Source organism: Mesocricetus auratus, unplaced genomic scaffold, assembly GCF_017639785.1.
Source record: "Mesocricetus auratus isolate SY011 unplaced genomic scaffold, BCM_Maur_2.0 Super-Scaffold_15014, whole genome shotgun sequence".
NCBI lineage: Eukaryota > Metazoa > Chordata > Mammalia > Rodentia > Cricetidae > Mesocricetus > Mesocricetus auratus.
The window spans coordinates 13292390-13309614 of NW_024429186.1; the positions used below are offsets into that span (position 1 = coordinate 13292390).

The following is a 17225-nucleotide window of genomic DNA, read 5'->3' on the forward strand; positions in this document are numbered from 1 at the left end:
CTCGAACTCACAGAGATCAGCCTGCCTCTGCCTCCCGAGTGCTGGGATTAAAGGCGTGTGTCACCACTGCCCGGCCTGAGTCCCCACTGTTTAAACCACATGGTCTATGACATTTTATAATGACCATCCTGTCAAACTAATGAACATGAGACCAAAACTCGGAGTCACAGGTCACAGACTGGTTGGGTCTGCCAGGAGGCTGTGTCTGTGCCGCCCCCCCCCCCTCACCGTGAGCTGATCCTTCGGCTCAGCAGTCACTCTCTCCCTCACATCAGTGTCTCCTAGCAACCCGTTTGTGAGCCAGGTTAGGAACCCTTCTTTATTTGGGATGGAGGTAGCGTCATGAAGCCAGAAAGGTGAACTGAGGAAGACACGTGAGTACATCTCTACTTCAGAAGGAAGGCGGTGTAATTGCCAGAGCCTCACAGGGAAGAAGTGGGACCTTGATTGAGATTGTGGTAAGTGCTTGATGTGGTTCGCTGCTCCAACATTCAGCAATGGCCACCAATGTGGCAGTGTTAAAAGACATGAAGGCCAGGCACAGAAGTAGATGCCTTTGATCTCAGCATTTGGGGAGCTGAGATGTTAGGTTCTCAAGTTCAAGGCCAGACGGGGTAACAGAATGAGACAGTGGAAAGAGGAGAGAGCATTCTAAGCAGCACATCTATTTGTGGGCCCTTGGGTCACTGGGCACTGTTCTTTGAAGTGACAGCTGAGGTTCTCACTCTTCCACTGTCTCTGCCATCAGGACATTGAGGTGGCCTTGGCACCCTTGCTGATGTCATGCTGCTTGTCCTGTTAGCCTCCTGGATAGAGAGCTAAATGAGCTTCATTTCTGTTCGAGTTACCCAGTGGGTATTCCATTAGAAGAACAGAAAATAGACAAGTACAGCTAGTTAGTGACAGAGTAGGGTTTTTATAGCCTGGACTGTGTGCCTCTAGCATGGTGACAACACCGCCTCCTTAGCCTGGATAAGTGGCATTTCCCTCTCTTTCTGCACAAATGTCCCTTGCCTAATGCCTTGGGAGAGAATGAATAATCAGCAAGTTGGTAAAGTATACTCACTTCACACAAACAAGCCAATTGTTATTTTGCCTCTCACAGGTGTGGCTTGATTGCCGACCATTAGTGACCATTAATAAAAGAAACCTGGGCTGCAATTGACAAGCAGGTTTGAATTTCCTGAGGCTTGCATTTCACACCAGGGAGCTGAGCTCAGCCAATATTTTCGCACTCCAACACCTGCAGCAGACACATAAAGCATGATTTAACGAAGATAACATTTTTTTTCACTGAGAATTTAAATATAAACCCAAGGATAATTTGGGGACTGGATCATTGTATCCCATGATCACAGTTGGCCCTAGCTCACCACAGAGATAAGCCCCAACGGGCTTGAAAATCTGTTGAGCTTCCTAGGGAGGTTCTGGACGTATTGCAGAACCCTGTAGGGCCTCCCCCTGGTCCACCCTGAAGTGTACTCATTCACTATTAAACAAACATTGACTGAGTACCGATATGGCCTTACTCTCAGGCTCTCTGGGTAGGGATGAATGAGACTAGACCAACGCCTGAGGGGTGAATGGACATGAACTGACGGCAGTAACAGAGTAGGGGATGGTTCCATCATGAAGAGATTGATGCCTGCTTCCAGCCAATAGGGGAAGTTATTGGAAAGGAATTCCAGCTCCTTTCCCACAGACCTCTCTGAGAAAGAACTCAATGGGGCAGTGGGATTCTCTCTCTCTCTCTCTCTCTCTCTCTCTCTCTCTCTCTCTCTCCCTCTCCCTCTCCCTCTCCCTCCTTCCCTCCCTCCTCCCCCATCTCCCCCTCTCATCATATTATATTAGATGAGGTGAGGCAAAATGAAGTAAGGAGAGGGAGATGAGATGAGGGGGTGGGAAGGGGAGGGGAAGGAGGTGAGACGAGGGGAGGGAAGGGGAGATGAGGGGAGGTGAGATGAAGAGGAATGAGGGAAGGTAGGATGAGGTGAGGCCAGGCCTTATTAGATAGCATTAGGCTGCTATGGACTCTCTGACAATGTAGCAGAAAGGTAAACAGCCAAGGAGATGGCTTGGCGGTAGATGACATGCCGGGCAAGCTTGAGTACCCGCATGGAAATGCTGGGCATGGAATGCTGGGCATGGAATTGCTGGGCGTGGAAGGATGAGCTCTCAGTACAGTGCTGAAGAGGGTGAGGCCAGACGACGTCTGGGGTGACTGGCCAGCCAGCAGAGCCTCACTGGCACACTTCTTTAGGCCAATGAGAGAGCCATATCAGAGGAGGCAAAGGAGGTGGACAGTATTCTAAAGATGAAGCTGAAAACCATCTTCCAGCCTCTACACACACAACACCCATAACAACCCATACCCGTTGGAACAAGATCTCCAGAACCGGAACAGGGAAACAGCAGTTGGAAGGTGAGTGAACCAGCCCAGTCGCCAGCCACTGCCTACTGCAGGGGACACTGACTTGGAGTTTGTGTTAGAGCTTTTAAGAATATCTGAGGGGGGCTGGAGAGACTGCTCAGAGGTTAAGCACACTGACCTGAGGTCCTGAGATCAATTCGCAGCAACCATATGGTGGCTCACAACCATCTCTAATGAGATTCAGCGCTCTCCTCTGACACGTATACCTACATGCCAGAGCACTGTATACATAATAAATAAAATTTAAAAATTTTTTTTAAAGTGGTAGAAACATCTGAGGTACAGCTTGGTGGTAAAGAGCTAGCTCAATGTCCTAGCTTGCTTTCTATTGCCATGATAAAACACTGTGGCCAAGAGCAATGTGGTAAATCCATCATGTGGTGAATCCATCATGAGGCGAAGCCAGGGAAAGAACCCGAGGCAGGAACCTGAGGCAGGAAGTGACTCAGGATCCGCAGAGGAGCAATGCTAACTGGCTTATTCCTCATGGCTCACTCAGCCTGCTTTCCTATACATCCCTTGCCCAGGGATGGCACCACCCACAATGGACGAGGCCCTCCCATATCAATCATTAATCAAGAAAACGCCCCCACAGACCTGCCTACAGGCCAACATAAAGATGGCAATCCAGCCGGGCGGTGGTGGCACATGCCTTTAATCCCAACGCTTGGCAGAGGTAGGTGGATCTCTGAGCTCGAGGCCAGCCTGGTGTACAGAGCTACAGAGCAAGTTTCAGGACAGCCTCCAAAGCTACAGAGAAACCCTGTCTCGAAAAAACAAAAACAAAATGAAACAAAACAAAACAAAACAAAAAACAAACCACAAAACAAAGAAGCCAATCCTTCATTCAAGATGCAATTTAGGGGCTGGAGAGGTGGCTCAGTGGTTAACAGCACAGGCTGCTCTTCCCGAGGTCCTGAACTCAGTCCCCAGCCACCACATAGTGACTCACAACTATTTATCTGTTTCCCTCTTAAGTCACACAGGCATGCATGCAAATAGAGTACTCATATACATAAATAAATAAATCTTTAAAAAAATAAAAAAGAGGCAATTAAGGTTCCTCTTCCCAGATAATTCCAGCTTATATCAAGTTGGGAAAACAAACAAAACCCACATCTAGCAGCCCTAGGTTCCACCCCTGGGGCTGCAAAAAAAAAAAAAAAAATACAAACACACTTCAAGCTATCCACTGAAACTCAGGAGGAGGAAGAGGAGGAGAAACTATATCTACCATCCACAGAACAGAGCTCAGTTATGTTCCATAACCCATCTTAGTTCCAGGCAGGGTTAAGAGTCAAAACCTCCAGGTCCAGACCCAAAGCCCAAGCCTTCTAAATCTACAACCCATGACTGCTCTCAGCCAGTTATATCCTTCAACAACTTGTCACTGTCTTCAAATTCCAAATGAATGTGGCATGCGCAGTTGCCTGTCCTCTGTGCTAGACTGAAGACCCCAGGGCAGAGTTCTTGCACAGTGTCTGGCACGCAGTCCATATCAAGTGTCCCTTGAATGAAGAAATGCGTCGTTTGGTATGGCTCACTTACTAAAGCCCAAGCGTGTATAATGTGTGTTATCTTCCCTATTAGTTAGAAACATATCATTAAAAACCCATTCCTGCCGAACGATTTCACCCTCCTCATGATCCCAGAGTGAATTGAATCACTGATAATCACGCCGTGTGTCGCCCCGTCTATTTGTACATATCTGTTACTGACTATTTTTAAGCACGATCAGGACTAAGTGTGATATGAATGACTTGGTATTTTGATTAATCAGCTCAGTAGGGGAAATTTCCAAGGGTAATCAGACTGAACATCAAGATGGGGTGCATGCTGGGAGTGAATGGAGGGAGGAGAGACAGAGAGAGAAAGATAAGAAACCCTCTGTAAACAGAAAGTCAGTCTGGACCTGCTGCAGGAGCCACCAAGTCATCACTTTGTTCTGAAGTTAGGCAGCCCTTCTGGTCGTTTCCCAGAACCGTTTCAACAAATTACCTTGGACTCCGTGACCCTCAGTGGAAAACCTACCACAGTTCCAGAGGAAACAAAGTAGCAGAGCTATGTATGCTTCCTGTGACAAGCGGAGGGAAAGAGCGGTCCTGCCTCCCCCAGCTTCTGGCAACTCCTAGCATCCCTTGGCTTGGGGCCACTCTAATTTCTGCCTCCGTCTTCACAAGATCGTCTTCTCTGTGTGTCTTAGATCTCCTTTCAGTTTTCATCCCATCTGCCGGGACACCCTAAATCCTGGGTGATGTCATAGCAACAACTAAGCAACAATCTTACCTTTCCATGAAAGCCCTGTGAGCTGAGGTTCCCAGGGGGAAAGTTGCACATGAATTAACATTCTCCAAGGCTCACTGGCTGATTAGAACGGCAATGACTGTGGAGCGTTGGAATGATACAGGTTCAGAGCCAAATTATCTCAGGCTTAGCTCCCTAAGTAGCAATTTATTGCTTGACTCTGGGTGTGGCCTAACATCCTTGTGACCATTGGGTAAATGCTTTTAGAGGCCCTAGAATCCACCAACCCAAAGGCTCAGGATGTCATCTGCTAGCATCTGAGGCCTATAGCGGGAACCTCACTTTGCTGTAACACACCTCCTTCATGTTTCCACCGACATACTTGAAAAGTGCCTTGACTTATGTCTTTGTTTTGTTACTATAGAAACTTCATGAAGCTCTCTCACCAGTTGTTTTAGGTCTCAAACACACGCAGACAAATGGCTACAAAGGGCTAAACTCAGGTGTCTATTTAACACATCAAAGAGGACTCTGGCCACTGGTCCCTCCCTGCTCCCAACTTCTCATGCACGTGCGCGCACATACACACATGCACACACACCATGGCCCAGTTCAGTCTGGACTCTCCCAATGCCTCTAGCTGTTCTCCCTCATATGTGCAATAAACCTCCTCAACCACACCTAGGAGCAGCATGTCCTCATTTTTTCATTCACATTGGATTATGGTTTTTGCGGTGAACTGATAATGTGTTCCCAGGACATGGTCACTCATAGGTGGCTCCAGAATAAACTATCTCTTATTCCCTCTGAGTCGAGAACTTTTTTTGTTTTGGTTGGTTTTTTTGTTTCTGTTTTTGTGGCAGGGCTGGCTGGTGTCAGTGCCATGATCCCCTCTTAATGGTATTAAAAAAGGTCACAGACTGTTTGCTTTCCAAGTTCCGGGGTATCACCATGCACTTCCAGCAGCTACCTGATTCCCCAAATTGGACTCTGCGCTGGCCTCAGCTCAGTACCGAGTGTCCTCAGGACCATTCCATATCGGCTCCAGTCTCTAAACGGGCTGCACAGCCCCAGAAGGTTGTATCATTGTACAAAGTCCTGTCTACAGAACAGTCAAGGTGTGTCCTCTGCAAAGCCAGGCATGTGGCCATACCTCCCCGCCTGAATCAGCCTGCTACTATAGAGCCCATGTGTTCTCTAGACACATCTGTAAAAACACAGGCACTACCTAACACAGGTTGTCTCAGCCTTTCCAGGAATCTGGACTGTGGGAGAGTATTGGAGCATCTTCTAGAGCCAAAGAGAGCCAAAGGTATACATGCATAGGGAGGAGCAAAAATGAGGTGTGTGTGTGTGTGTGTGTGTGTATGTGTGTAAGCAAGAGGACAATCTTGAATGTTATAACTCAAGAGCTGTCCATCTGTGTTTTGAGACCATGTCTACCTCTGGTTTGGAGCTCATCAAGTAGGTTGGCTGTCCAATGTGCCCCAGGAATACTCCTGCCTCTGCCTCCCCAGTGCTAGGATTACAAATGTGTGCCACCAGGTCCCTCTTTTTTCTGGGTATCAAACTCGGGTCTTCACACTTGCCTGGCTAAGTACTTCACCAATGAGCCTCCTTCCTAGCCCCCAGGGAGCTTTTATACAAAAGCAAATTTTGTAGGTGTGTGTGGTCTTGTTGGAGGGAGTATGAACCTGTGGAGGCTGGCTTTGAGATCTCATATATGCTCAAGCCATGCCCGGTGAGATAGTTCACTTCCTGTTGACGTTGAATCAAGATGTAGAATTCTCCAGCTGCATATCTGCCTACACAGGGCCATACTCCCCGCCATGATGATAATGGACTACACCTTTGAAACTCTAAGCTGCCGCCTCAATTAAGAGTTGCCGTGGTGGTGGTCTCTCTTCACAGCAATAGAAACATCAAGACTGAAGCCCAAAGCCCAGAGAGATAGCCATGATTTTACTGCCTCCATCTTTCCTTCATTCCTCTTTACTCCAGTGTTGAGGGGCAGAGGAGAGATAGGAACACACGATCATCTATGGCCGTCTCGGGAATTATATTTCTGGGAGGCAACATCAAAGACAACATGGGAAGGAAAGGGTTTATTTTGTTTACATTTCCATGTCGCAGTTCATTTCATTTTCAAAGGCAATCAGAGCAAGAACTCAAACTGGGCAGGGACCTGGAGGCAGGAGCTGAAGCAGAGGCCATGGAGAAGGACTGTGGGTTACTGGCTTTCCTGCACCCTGGCAGGGTAAGTCTACTTTCTTCTGTACCCCAAGACCATCAGCCTAGGGGTGTCCCAGTCCATTGTGGGACTCCTCATCAATTTCTAATTAAGGAAATATCCCACAGGCTTGCCTGCCTACAGCCTGACCTTATAGACATAGTTTCTCATTTGAGATTCCATCCTCATTGATTGCAGCTTGTGTCAAACTGATTAAAAAAAAAAAAAAGCTAGCCAGCATAGTGACTCTGGAGTGAGCATGTGACCAAGGGTCAGCCAATCAATAGAGTTGGCACCCCAAAGATGGTGATTTGTTCCGGGACAAGTAAGACACATGATTCCATCTAAGCCAATGCGATTTGACCTGGAACTTTTGAAACTATCGGGAGAAAGCAGTTCTCTTCTACCAGCACCGTAGGCGGTAACAACCCCACTGTGGGAGGCAAGAGAGGGTAACAGGAAGCGTGGCCTGGATGACTAACCTCAGAGCAGAGGAAACCAAGCCCAGATAATGCTGGGGTTCCTGGAACAACAACTGTGACCTTTCCAGAAGCCATTTCCTTGTACCGCATGAGCCCCTATACTCTATTCTCTCTTCAGCTTCAGGGTTCAACTCAAAAGTATCTTGATTCCAAAGCCCTCATTGTAGGATGAGAAAATAGATGCCCGGAGTAGAAACAAAACTATCATGTAAACACCTGAAGTTCATTGAGTCCAACCTGCATGAAGAAAGTAGTGTCCATGGATGAGACATGACTTATTATGTGTAACCAACGGGCACACACACACACACACACACACACACACACACACACACACACAGAGCCTGTGAGTCCCTTATTATAATATGGAGAAACTGTCATCAAACATTTCCCACGTCCTATTTACACGTGAGAGAATTATTCTCTAGGCTGGCGCAGGGAAATGCTTTTCCCATAATGGAATCTTTCTCTTGCAGTGTATTTTGCTATTAAAAGGTTCCACTTTACAATGTCGACGGTTCAATCTGTGATCTAAAAGGCACTTAAACGCCTTGAACAAGAGGCATAAAAGGCTTTTACTGAGAAAGCCTTGCTGGATCTATCCCTTCTGCCATTGATCCCTTTTCCCAGAAGGCTGCTCTGGAAGGCAGCCACGCAGGCGCTAATCCCGTGGTGGGTCTAGATCACCAGCGGGGGGAATGAGATGCATGTCAGTGGCCTGGGCTTTCTGGGGGCCATTTGCAGACACAAAAGGTTCTGAGCAGAGCGCTAACAGTTGTCTTCAGCATAGCACTCTAGGCGAAGCTCATGGAGCTTGGTCAGAACTTCCCCACTAGTCCCAGTGCAAAGTTTCAGTCCGATCACCGTGAGTTCAAGGCCAGCCTGATCTTCAGAGCAAGTTCCAGGGCAGCCTGGGTTGTTACACAGAGAGACCCTGTCTCGAATAAACCAAAACCAAACAAACAACAAACCTACCAGCTCTCAGTGTTCCCAGGAGGCATGAGTCAACAATAGTGGGTACCTGACCCGAAACCCACGGGTTCTTAGCGCTCAGTGACTATCTGCAATTCCTTGTTTCCTGTTGACTTTCTCCTTCAGGACTGAAGGGTTCCAGTACCACTGAGAGCACTGACGTAATACAGAGACCCACACGGAGTCAGGTGGCCATCGTTCCCCAGGCTTCCCTGGGGAGCTCATTCTAGTCTCTAGCCTCTGCTTCCTCCTTCAAAGGAACATTGGAATTCATCATGGAATTGGCACTATCGCTTGTGCTGTACATGACCAGAGATACCTGACAGAGACTTCAATTCCACCTGTCATTTCAGCACGGCCTCTTGTCATGAAAGAGAGAAAGCCTCGAACCCCTTTGCTAGTAGCTGAGGCACATGTGGCTCGCTTGCCGGTCTGTAGGGCACATAGGAGGGGCATCGGAAGAATCTATGGCATAGCAGCGAAATCAAGAGTGATGAGCGGACATTCCCGGGAGAATGTTCTGTGCACCAGCGGTCTTGCCAGCGAGCACTGGAACACATCGCATCCTGGCCTTCTACAAAGGTTTTAAATGCCCATCTCTACAAAGAGGAAACACAAGTTTTCACTAACCTCAGATTTCCTTAACACATTTCACCAAAGAACGTCCCTCCTCAAGTAACATCCCTTACCTTTTCACAGCCCCAAGGGAAGGCAGAGCACATCTGAGGGAGGGAAATGGTACGAGAAGATTCCAGAAGCCCAAACAGGAATTCTGAATAATTTCTTACCTCTGCTGTGCCCAGCAATGCTTCTTACACTTGGCAATGTGAAGCCATCCTGTAGGCCATACCGCCCACTGGTCTCAGAGCACTCGCACAGGCGTGTGCGGAATAGGCATTAACTAAAGGCACTACCCCATTTCCCTGCGGCCTCCCAGGCAAGAAGGACCCTGCAAATACACAGCTCCTGGCTGGAAAGACTTGATTGTCCAAAAGGGAAGACAGACATATGAACACACAAGAGTAAAGATGTTCTATGAGGCAAATACACTTTGTGGAGCTGGGGTGGGGCACAGGGAAGCGCCCCCCCGTGAAGTGGGTTCTAAGAAACAATCAGAAGAGGAAACCCTCACGGCTTTAAGGAAGCAGCCCCTGCCCACATGGAAAGGTACGCGTGGAGAGAGCTGTCCAGCAAGCCTATGCCCTAACTGTGACAGTCCACTCCTCAGACCCAGCGCACTTTCCATCATGGATAACTCAGTCCTAATGGACTCGGAATGGGAAGAATCAAGGAGTCAACAGGCCACCAGGACCCTGGTAGCACAACCCCTGCAGAAATAGCCAGGCGGCCCCAGTCACTCAAATGGCCTTCATTAGGACCCAGCCACGGTGAACCAGAGACGAGCTCTCCTCTGTACTGTCCCAATTACTAGCCCAAAGAACTGCTTATATCATAAGATGGAGCTGTTGATTGGTACTGTTCACACCGGGCGTGGTTTGTCACACAGCAGGAGACTGACAGAACCCTGGAGTAGGGTGAACCATAATCTAATGGAAATGAGTTGTTTCCTGAGTAACTGAAGAGCCACAGCTTGGGAAGAAAGGGTTCTGAGGTTGGAAGGTGGTGGTGGCCCCACAACAATGTGACTGCACCTTAATGCCACTATGCCCAGTGCTTTAAAACGACCCTACAGTTTGTGTCAGATGCATTTTACACAATGGGTTTTTTTCAGTCCTGTGAAAACAGAGGCAGTTGTGCATACAAATTTCTCAGATGCACACTCTATATTTCATAGTGTGCTATCAGCCTGTCCTCTGTCCCAGTACGTGTCACTTAATAGCTACTATTGTGATACTGTGGGGGGTGGCCCTGGAGAAAGTGTACAATATTCACAGGAAAGGCCTCACTAGCAGATGGGCACCGTTCTTTGGAGAGAATCCAGCATGACTCCAGGAGCCATGCAGCAAGGCGGATCTGTGGATGCTACCTTCCCACAGCAAGCCTGTGTCTGCCAAGGTCAGGCTCAAACCTCTGCTGTTTTTTTTTTTTTTTTTTTTTGGTTTTTACAAGACAGAGAGACAGAGTTTCTCTGTATTGTTTTGGAGGCTGTCAGTCCAGCCCGGCCTCGAACTCATAGAGATCCGCCTGACTCTGCCTCCCGAGTGCTGGGATTAAAGGCGTGTGCCACCACCACCTGGCTTCAAACCTCTGCTGTAAGATTCTGACCCAGGCGTGAGTAGCCAAAGGCAGAGCACAGCCTGGAATCTGCCTTCTGCATCAGAGGTTCTGGCATCCAGAGAGGCCTTGGGAAAGGAGTCTCTTCTTGTGGAGGGAGAAGGGGATTCAGGAGGGGATGAGTGAGCATCCTCACTGGGCCACTGTATCCTCCTGAGCCTCGCTCGGCGTTTGCACCTGTTTCCAGACCTTGGCTCTGCACCATCCAGGCTCTGTAACAGGGCACTTCATGGAGGTAACCTTCTAACTGTCCTTCAAGTCTAGAAGGAGCCTTGAGTCTGACCCGAAGGTTTCTTCCAGATTGCAGTGTCTCCCTGGGTTTGTGCAGAAGTCCTAACCCCCATGGCTTATTTGCAGCTTGGGTCATTATATTAGTTTAGGGGAGGAGTTGGGAGAATCCTTCATCCATTGTGACTGATGTTCTCCTCAAAAGCAGGCATCTGGGTGTGCAAACACATTGACAGGAAGGCCACCACATAAAGACATATTCTACTGCAACAAGTTAGGATGCTATCAGAAGCCTGAAAAGAGACCTGGAAGACATCCTTCCCTAACCTTCAAAGAGAGCTTGCCCTGACATACACCCTGATCTCAGACCTTCAGCCTCAAGACCCATGAGAGTACAGGTGTTCCTTGCTGGAGTATCCCAGGCCTAGGAAACCAATGCATACCTGTTCCTCCAGAGAAACTATTCCAGTATTCATAGGCAGAAACTACCAGGTCATGTTCCTCCTACATCTCAAGCCCCTGCTTGAGTCCTTACCAGCAGTGCTTTGGAATGTGACTGTGCTTACTCGTATTGTATATTAGTTACTCTTCTTGTTTCTGCAACAGAATGCTTTGGTCATGAAATGTAAATGTGAGCAGTAGTAGACCCAGCTCAGCCCATTTCTGGTGTCATGGGTCCCGAAGATGGATTTCAGCACTTAGACAATTTTTGTAGGCAACTGTGACCCCTCCACATGCACACCTGCTTCCTTGCATCTGGGTATAATCTACTCAACAAGTCTGAACATCTGCAAACAATGCCAAGGACCAGGGCTGGAATGACAGGGGTTCCATCATGTGCAATGACAGCCGATTGGGCATTTGACCCAAGTAGACCCAATAAATCTCTTCACCTAAATATGTTTAATGAAGATGCAGAGAAATGAGATAATGAAAAAGACAGACAGGAGTGAGACCCACCCCTGATAGACACACACACACACCTGTATACACAACCATCCTCTCTCCTCTCTCTCTCTTACACACACACAGACACACACACACACACATATGCACACATACACACGGCTCAGACCAGTAAAGTCCACCTGTCAATTGAAGATTTCTCTGTCCCTCCAATGCTTTGGGCTTGTCCACAGGAGAATCCTACAGATGCCTACCACCAGGTGCCTCTGTAGGGTGTTTTACACTGACACAATGGAAACTAAGTGAAATCTTGGCAAATTTTAAAGGAAACACAGCTAATTGCCACTGGCATTCTCTCTAGTTGCACAAGCAAAGCTCTGGGTCTAATGACATGCATTATTGTAATCGGCCTGCCAATCACATTGAAATATTTCATTTTTGACATAATTATAGTAGAATACCTACAACCCATCAATACTAGGATAAGGTAAGATTGATACTGTGTTTCCAAATGGGACCTGACAGATCCACTATAGCTTTTGTTTGGGAAGACAGACGGGAGGGGCCAGGTGTCCCCCAAGCTTGGAGATGGGGAGAGAGACTGTCTGGAATGCTACTCATGGGAGGCAGGGGACCAACCCCACACGTGGAACCATAATGAGGCATTTTCAATTATGCAAGTCTCAGGTTATTCTTAGGGTGCCACAAACCCAGAATGAAAGCCATAACCCAGGGCCTTTGTACTCCATGGTACTGTGATAAGGGGCCTATTGTGAATGGCTCTTTCATGTTAATTTACCTCGTTTTATTTGTTAGTGCCTTGCTGTAGATCCATTTGATACACACCCACTAGTCTCACAAGGAAGCATGCCAGCGAGAAACTGTACAATTTGGACTTTCAACTTCTCCAGGCGGTGCGTCCATGACTCCACCCCCACCTCTACCCCTAACCCCACCCCCACCAGTACCCCCAAACCTCACCTTTTGCTCTCTTTCTTCCTAGGTAGAGTTCTGATGAAAGCCTCATTGAAAGAGTCAGGGCCCCAGACAAATGCTCAAACAGCTTGTCTCTTTTGCAGACAGAGTCCTTTCTGTGGACCTCCCCCACCCCCTACTTAGTAGGTTTAACGTGGAAAGGACAGAGGAAGTCAGCTGTGAGATGTCTCCCCCCAATCCTCCTTTTAGCCTTTTAGAATCTAGTGAAGATTGTAATGTTGGGCAGGCTTGACCATGAAGGGGATTGGTGTGGTGACATATTATTTATGATTTAATAAAGCTTGCCTGGGGGGTTCAGAATGCAAAGCCAGCCACAAGCCTTCAAGGCCAGCCACAAGCCATAGAGGTGGTGGTACACACCTTTAATCCCAGGATTTGGCAGACAGAGACAGTTGAATCACTTGTTGATTCAAGGCCACACTGAGCTACATGAAACTGATCCAGTCTAAAGAGAACCAGCTCCCACAAAGGAATCTCACACCTTTAATCCCAGCACGAGGGAAGTGCAGACAGGAGTGATACAGCTGGACAGAGAGAGGAATGGAAGACAGGAGGAGACAGGAACTGAGAGGATTGCAGTCAGGCCTGGTGGAGAGCAGTGCAGTCTGCAATGTACTCTGAGGATTCGTGGAGACAGGATCACCCATTTAGCTCCGAGGTGGAGGTAAGAGCTAATAGTTGGCTGCTTTGCTTTTCTGATCTTCAGTTTGAACCCCAATGTCAGTCTCTGGTTTTTTATTATTCGTGTTACCTCTTGGCTCAAAACCAAAACCCTGAGTAGAGAGTCTAGGACGGAGGAGAATGATATCAGCTGTGAGGAAGCAGCCAGATACTAGCCACATAGTGCAGACTATCTGCTCCCTTCCGCACAAAGGTCACCAGAAATTCCACTGGCTCACAGTCAGGACATCAAACGGGCAGCACAGAGCCAGGCCCATGGTACCCTCCAGAGCCCACAGAAATATTTACCTTTCTTTTAGTTCATAGAAAATGCTTTTAGACACAATATTAACCAATGCCTTTATACTAAAATGGCCATTAAGTAGAAATTGCTAACATTTAAAAATATTATGTGGCATGGGGAGAGATCATGTTGGTACAGTCTGCTGCACAACATGAGGATCTGAGTTCAGATCCCCAGAACCTACACAAAAAGTTCAGCATTGGCGCACACTCGAACTCCCAGCACTGGAGAGGAGGGGCAGGCAGATGGGTGGAACTCACTGAATCAGCCCAGCCTGTCAGAGCTCCGGGTCTGGGAGACGCCCTGCCTTAAATCATGTAGGCAGACAGTGCCTGAGGAACGAAGCCCAAGGCGGGTCTCTGGTCTCTACACATGTGCAAACATGTTTCCCTGCACACACCTAAGCGCATATTATGTATTAACATATGCACACATGAAACATGCCATCATAAGATTTCTAAATGCACAGTTCAGTGGTGTTAAGTGTGGTTGGGCTCACTGGCTGAGAGCCAGTCTCCACAGTCCAGGCAGGCAAGCACCCTGCTCCTTACTGAGACTGCTCCCATCAGCCCGGGTTAGTCCAGGCAGGCAAGCACCCTGCTCCTTACTGAGACTGCTCCCATCAGCCCCGGGTTAGTCCAGGCAGGCAAGCACCCTGCTCCTTACTGAGACTGCTCCCATCAGCCCCGGGTTAGTCCCCCGTGGCCACTGTAGCAAATGAGGACGAACTGGATTGCAAAGCAGCCACAGTTCACCCTCCCACTGTGCTAGAGGCTGTAACTCTGAAGTTGGCGCCACCGTGGAGAAACAAAGGCTCTGTGACGAAACCGCTCTGTCACACTTACCACAGTTCTCTTTTACTTAGCTTTTGACTACATCCCTCTGTCTTTCTCCCATAGCTCCACTGCTTTCCCTTTCAGCGTGTGTCAAACCTCCCCTGCCTGGTAGGGCCCACTGACCAATCCAGAGCAATAAGCTTCCTGTTTTAAGAGCGTTGATCACATCTGCTAAGACACCCCTGCCACACAGATGCAGGCGGAATACACATAAACACATGTGCATACACACACTCACATTAGCATCAGCTTCTTCTTTTTCTTTCTTTAAAAAAATGGAGGTATATTTCACCTGAAAATTATGTGCATGTGTATGTGTCTATGTGTGAATCTGTGCACCACATGCCTACAGGCCCCCATGGAGGCCAGAAGAGGGCGTTGGATCCCTGGAGCTGGAGTTACATGTGGTTGTGAGCCTGATGTGGCTGGGAACTGAACTCAGGTCCTCTGGAAGAGCACTACATGCTCTTAACCGCTGAGCCGTCTCTCAGCTAGTCTTTTTATTCTTTATGATTTGTGTGTGAAGGGCAAGTAGGAAGCTTCTTGGGCTTCTTGGTCCTGACAATATCCAGTACAGACCAGAGGTCCCAGAGCATCCAAGTGGGACCATTTTCTAGTGTCTCTGGATATCCCCTGCCCTTATTGAAAGGGGCACGGCGCCTACCCACATCTCCCTACAAACTTGAAACCACCCACCTAGTACTCACAGCAACTCACACAATGTTGGAGCCATGTCAGTAGTTATTATATACACTGTTCAGGGACTCACAACCAAAATTTAAAACCCTATACCTGTGCAATAAAGACACAACTGTATAATTTTTCAAATATTTTCCTACCCACGGATATGACACTAAAAGATACAGTGTTGTTCTTACTCCACTCAGCTGTCTGACTGAAAAAGGGCCAGAGCCAAGAGGCAAAGACAGGGCATAACTGGACTCAGTAAAAATTTATTATTAACAAAACCGGGGCACCGGATCACAGGTGGAAGCGTGCAAAACCCTGCACTATAATTTAGCCCATTGTTTCCTGCATTTGTCATACAATTTCTCCGGTGAAAAATATGTGCAGGCTCAGGTGTTCAGGGTCATCCTTGGTTACATGAGTAGCTTGAGCCCAACGTAGGCTACAGGACACCTTGTCTCGAAGGACGAGAAAGGGAGAGAAACACCCTTGCTATGGACTGGCTGAAACTCCCGATGTAATACAATTGGATGTAGAACCTTGGGAGGGGATTAGATGAGGAGGGCAGGGCTCTTATGAATGGCATTAATGCCCTTATAAAAGGAGTAACAGGGAGCTTCCTTGCCCCTCTACCCGGTAAAAGCAGGGCATGCATCCAAGAACCAGAAGGTCCAAACCTCATAGGACACAGGCTCTCCTCCCTTGATCTCCCTCCTGCTATACAAGGCGCCACAGCTGAGGAGTGGTAGGCCATCAAGTCTACAGATCAGTCTTGGAACTCCTTCTAGTGCAAATGGCAGAGATATCTCTGTTGGGAGGCTCTGGGTACATATAAACTGTCAATAGCTCTTATCTGTGCAGAATAAGACTATTCATCCTGGGTGACAATGGGAAGATTGGTTTAAGTGATGTTCTGTGAGAGGGTAAATGCTAATGCCCCTGAAGAAGAATTAGAACTTCTAGATCAGAGCCAAGAGAGAGTCACAAAAAGCCAGAGGGAGCAAAGCAGGCCAGCTGGACAACTCCTAACAAGATTAGTGGAAAAACGAATGCGAACGCATTCAATGCTTTTATTAGCACTCAGAGACTGAGAGTGTGTCTTCACGCATCCAGATGTATGCTCTTTCATGGTGGAGGAACTGAAAAGCGGGGTGAATGGCCTGGACCCTGAGGCATGAGTGAAGATAGGGAGATCGTTAGCAGAAGGAAGCTGTGTGACTGCCTAAACATAACTGAAACAGGAAGTGAGGAAACGTCTCCCGCAGATCAACGTTTACTGGCTAAGATGTGACCGTCAGGAAATTGTTGCACGTGCAAATAATGATTTGAAAATTTTAATAAGAATAGGAGTAAAGCAGGATATTTCAGGTAAAATTAGAAGAGTGGTCCTTTTTAATACTTTTTTTTAATGAACGGGTCAAGGACAGAGAAAAGTGAAGGGAGACCTACGCGGCATAACTTTACATGCTCAGTGTAAACGGGTGCCCCGAATTCCAAATTTTGAGGTTGTCTTTTCTTAGGTTCCTTTATGCTTGTAACAGATTGCTTGTAAATCCAATCATGGGATATGCTAGGAAATATCTTTAAAAAAAAAAAGAGAGAGACAATGCAAACTGCTTTTCTGGCTGCAACTCATTAAAAGCGGGAAATGACAGCAACATTAAAGACGGTGAAATAAAGTCTATCTGCCTTGACATAGTCAGATGCCTTCCAAATACTCACAGGTCACAGACAAAAAAAAAAAAAAAAACAAGCTGAAATTAAAAACTATTTAGATGTGAACAATAAAGGAGGTATTGCATAATGAGCAACGTTTTCCAGGCAAAATAAGACCCTGAGGAAAATCAGTAGTCATAAACCCTCTAGTTGAAATAAGAAAGATTGAAACGAAACCAAACATTTAACTCTGGGGAGTGGAGAGGTGGGAGGAACAATAAGCCGAAAGACAGAAGAGATTAATAAACAAAAGCAGAAGTTGATAAAGGCAGGAAACAAAATGAGTGACAGCCAATAA

At 47.5% G+C, this 17225-nt stretch overlaps 1 long non-coding RNA gene across 1 annotated transcript in view; it reads left to right on the top strand.

The window, feature by feature from the left end:
* Positions 1-354: 354 nt before the first annotated feature.
* The window catches only part of LOC121139446, a 29426-nt gene continuing 12555 nt past the window's right edge, over positions 355-17225 (top strand). Inside the window, exons 1-2 of the long non-coding RNA XR_005876403.1 lie at positions 355-458; positions 2261-2422. This is a non-coding gene — a long non-coding RNA (uncharacterized LOC121139446). The remainder of the gene's footprint in view (positions 459-2260; positions 2423-17225) is intronic.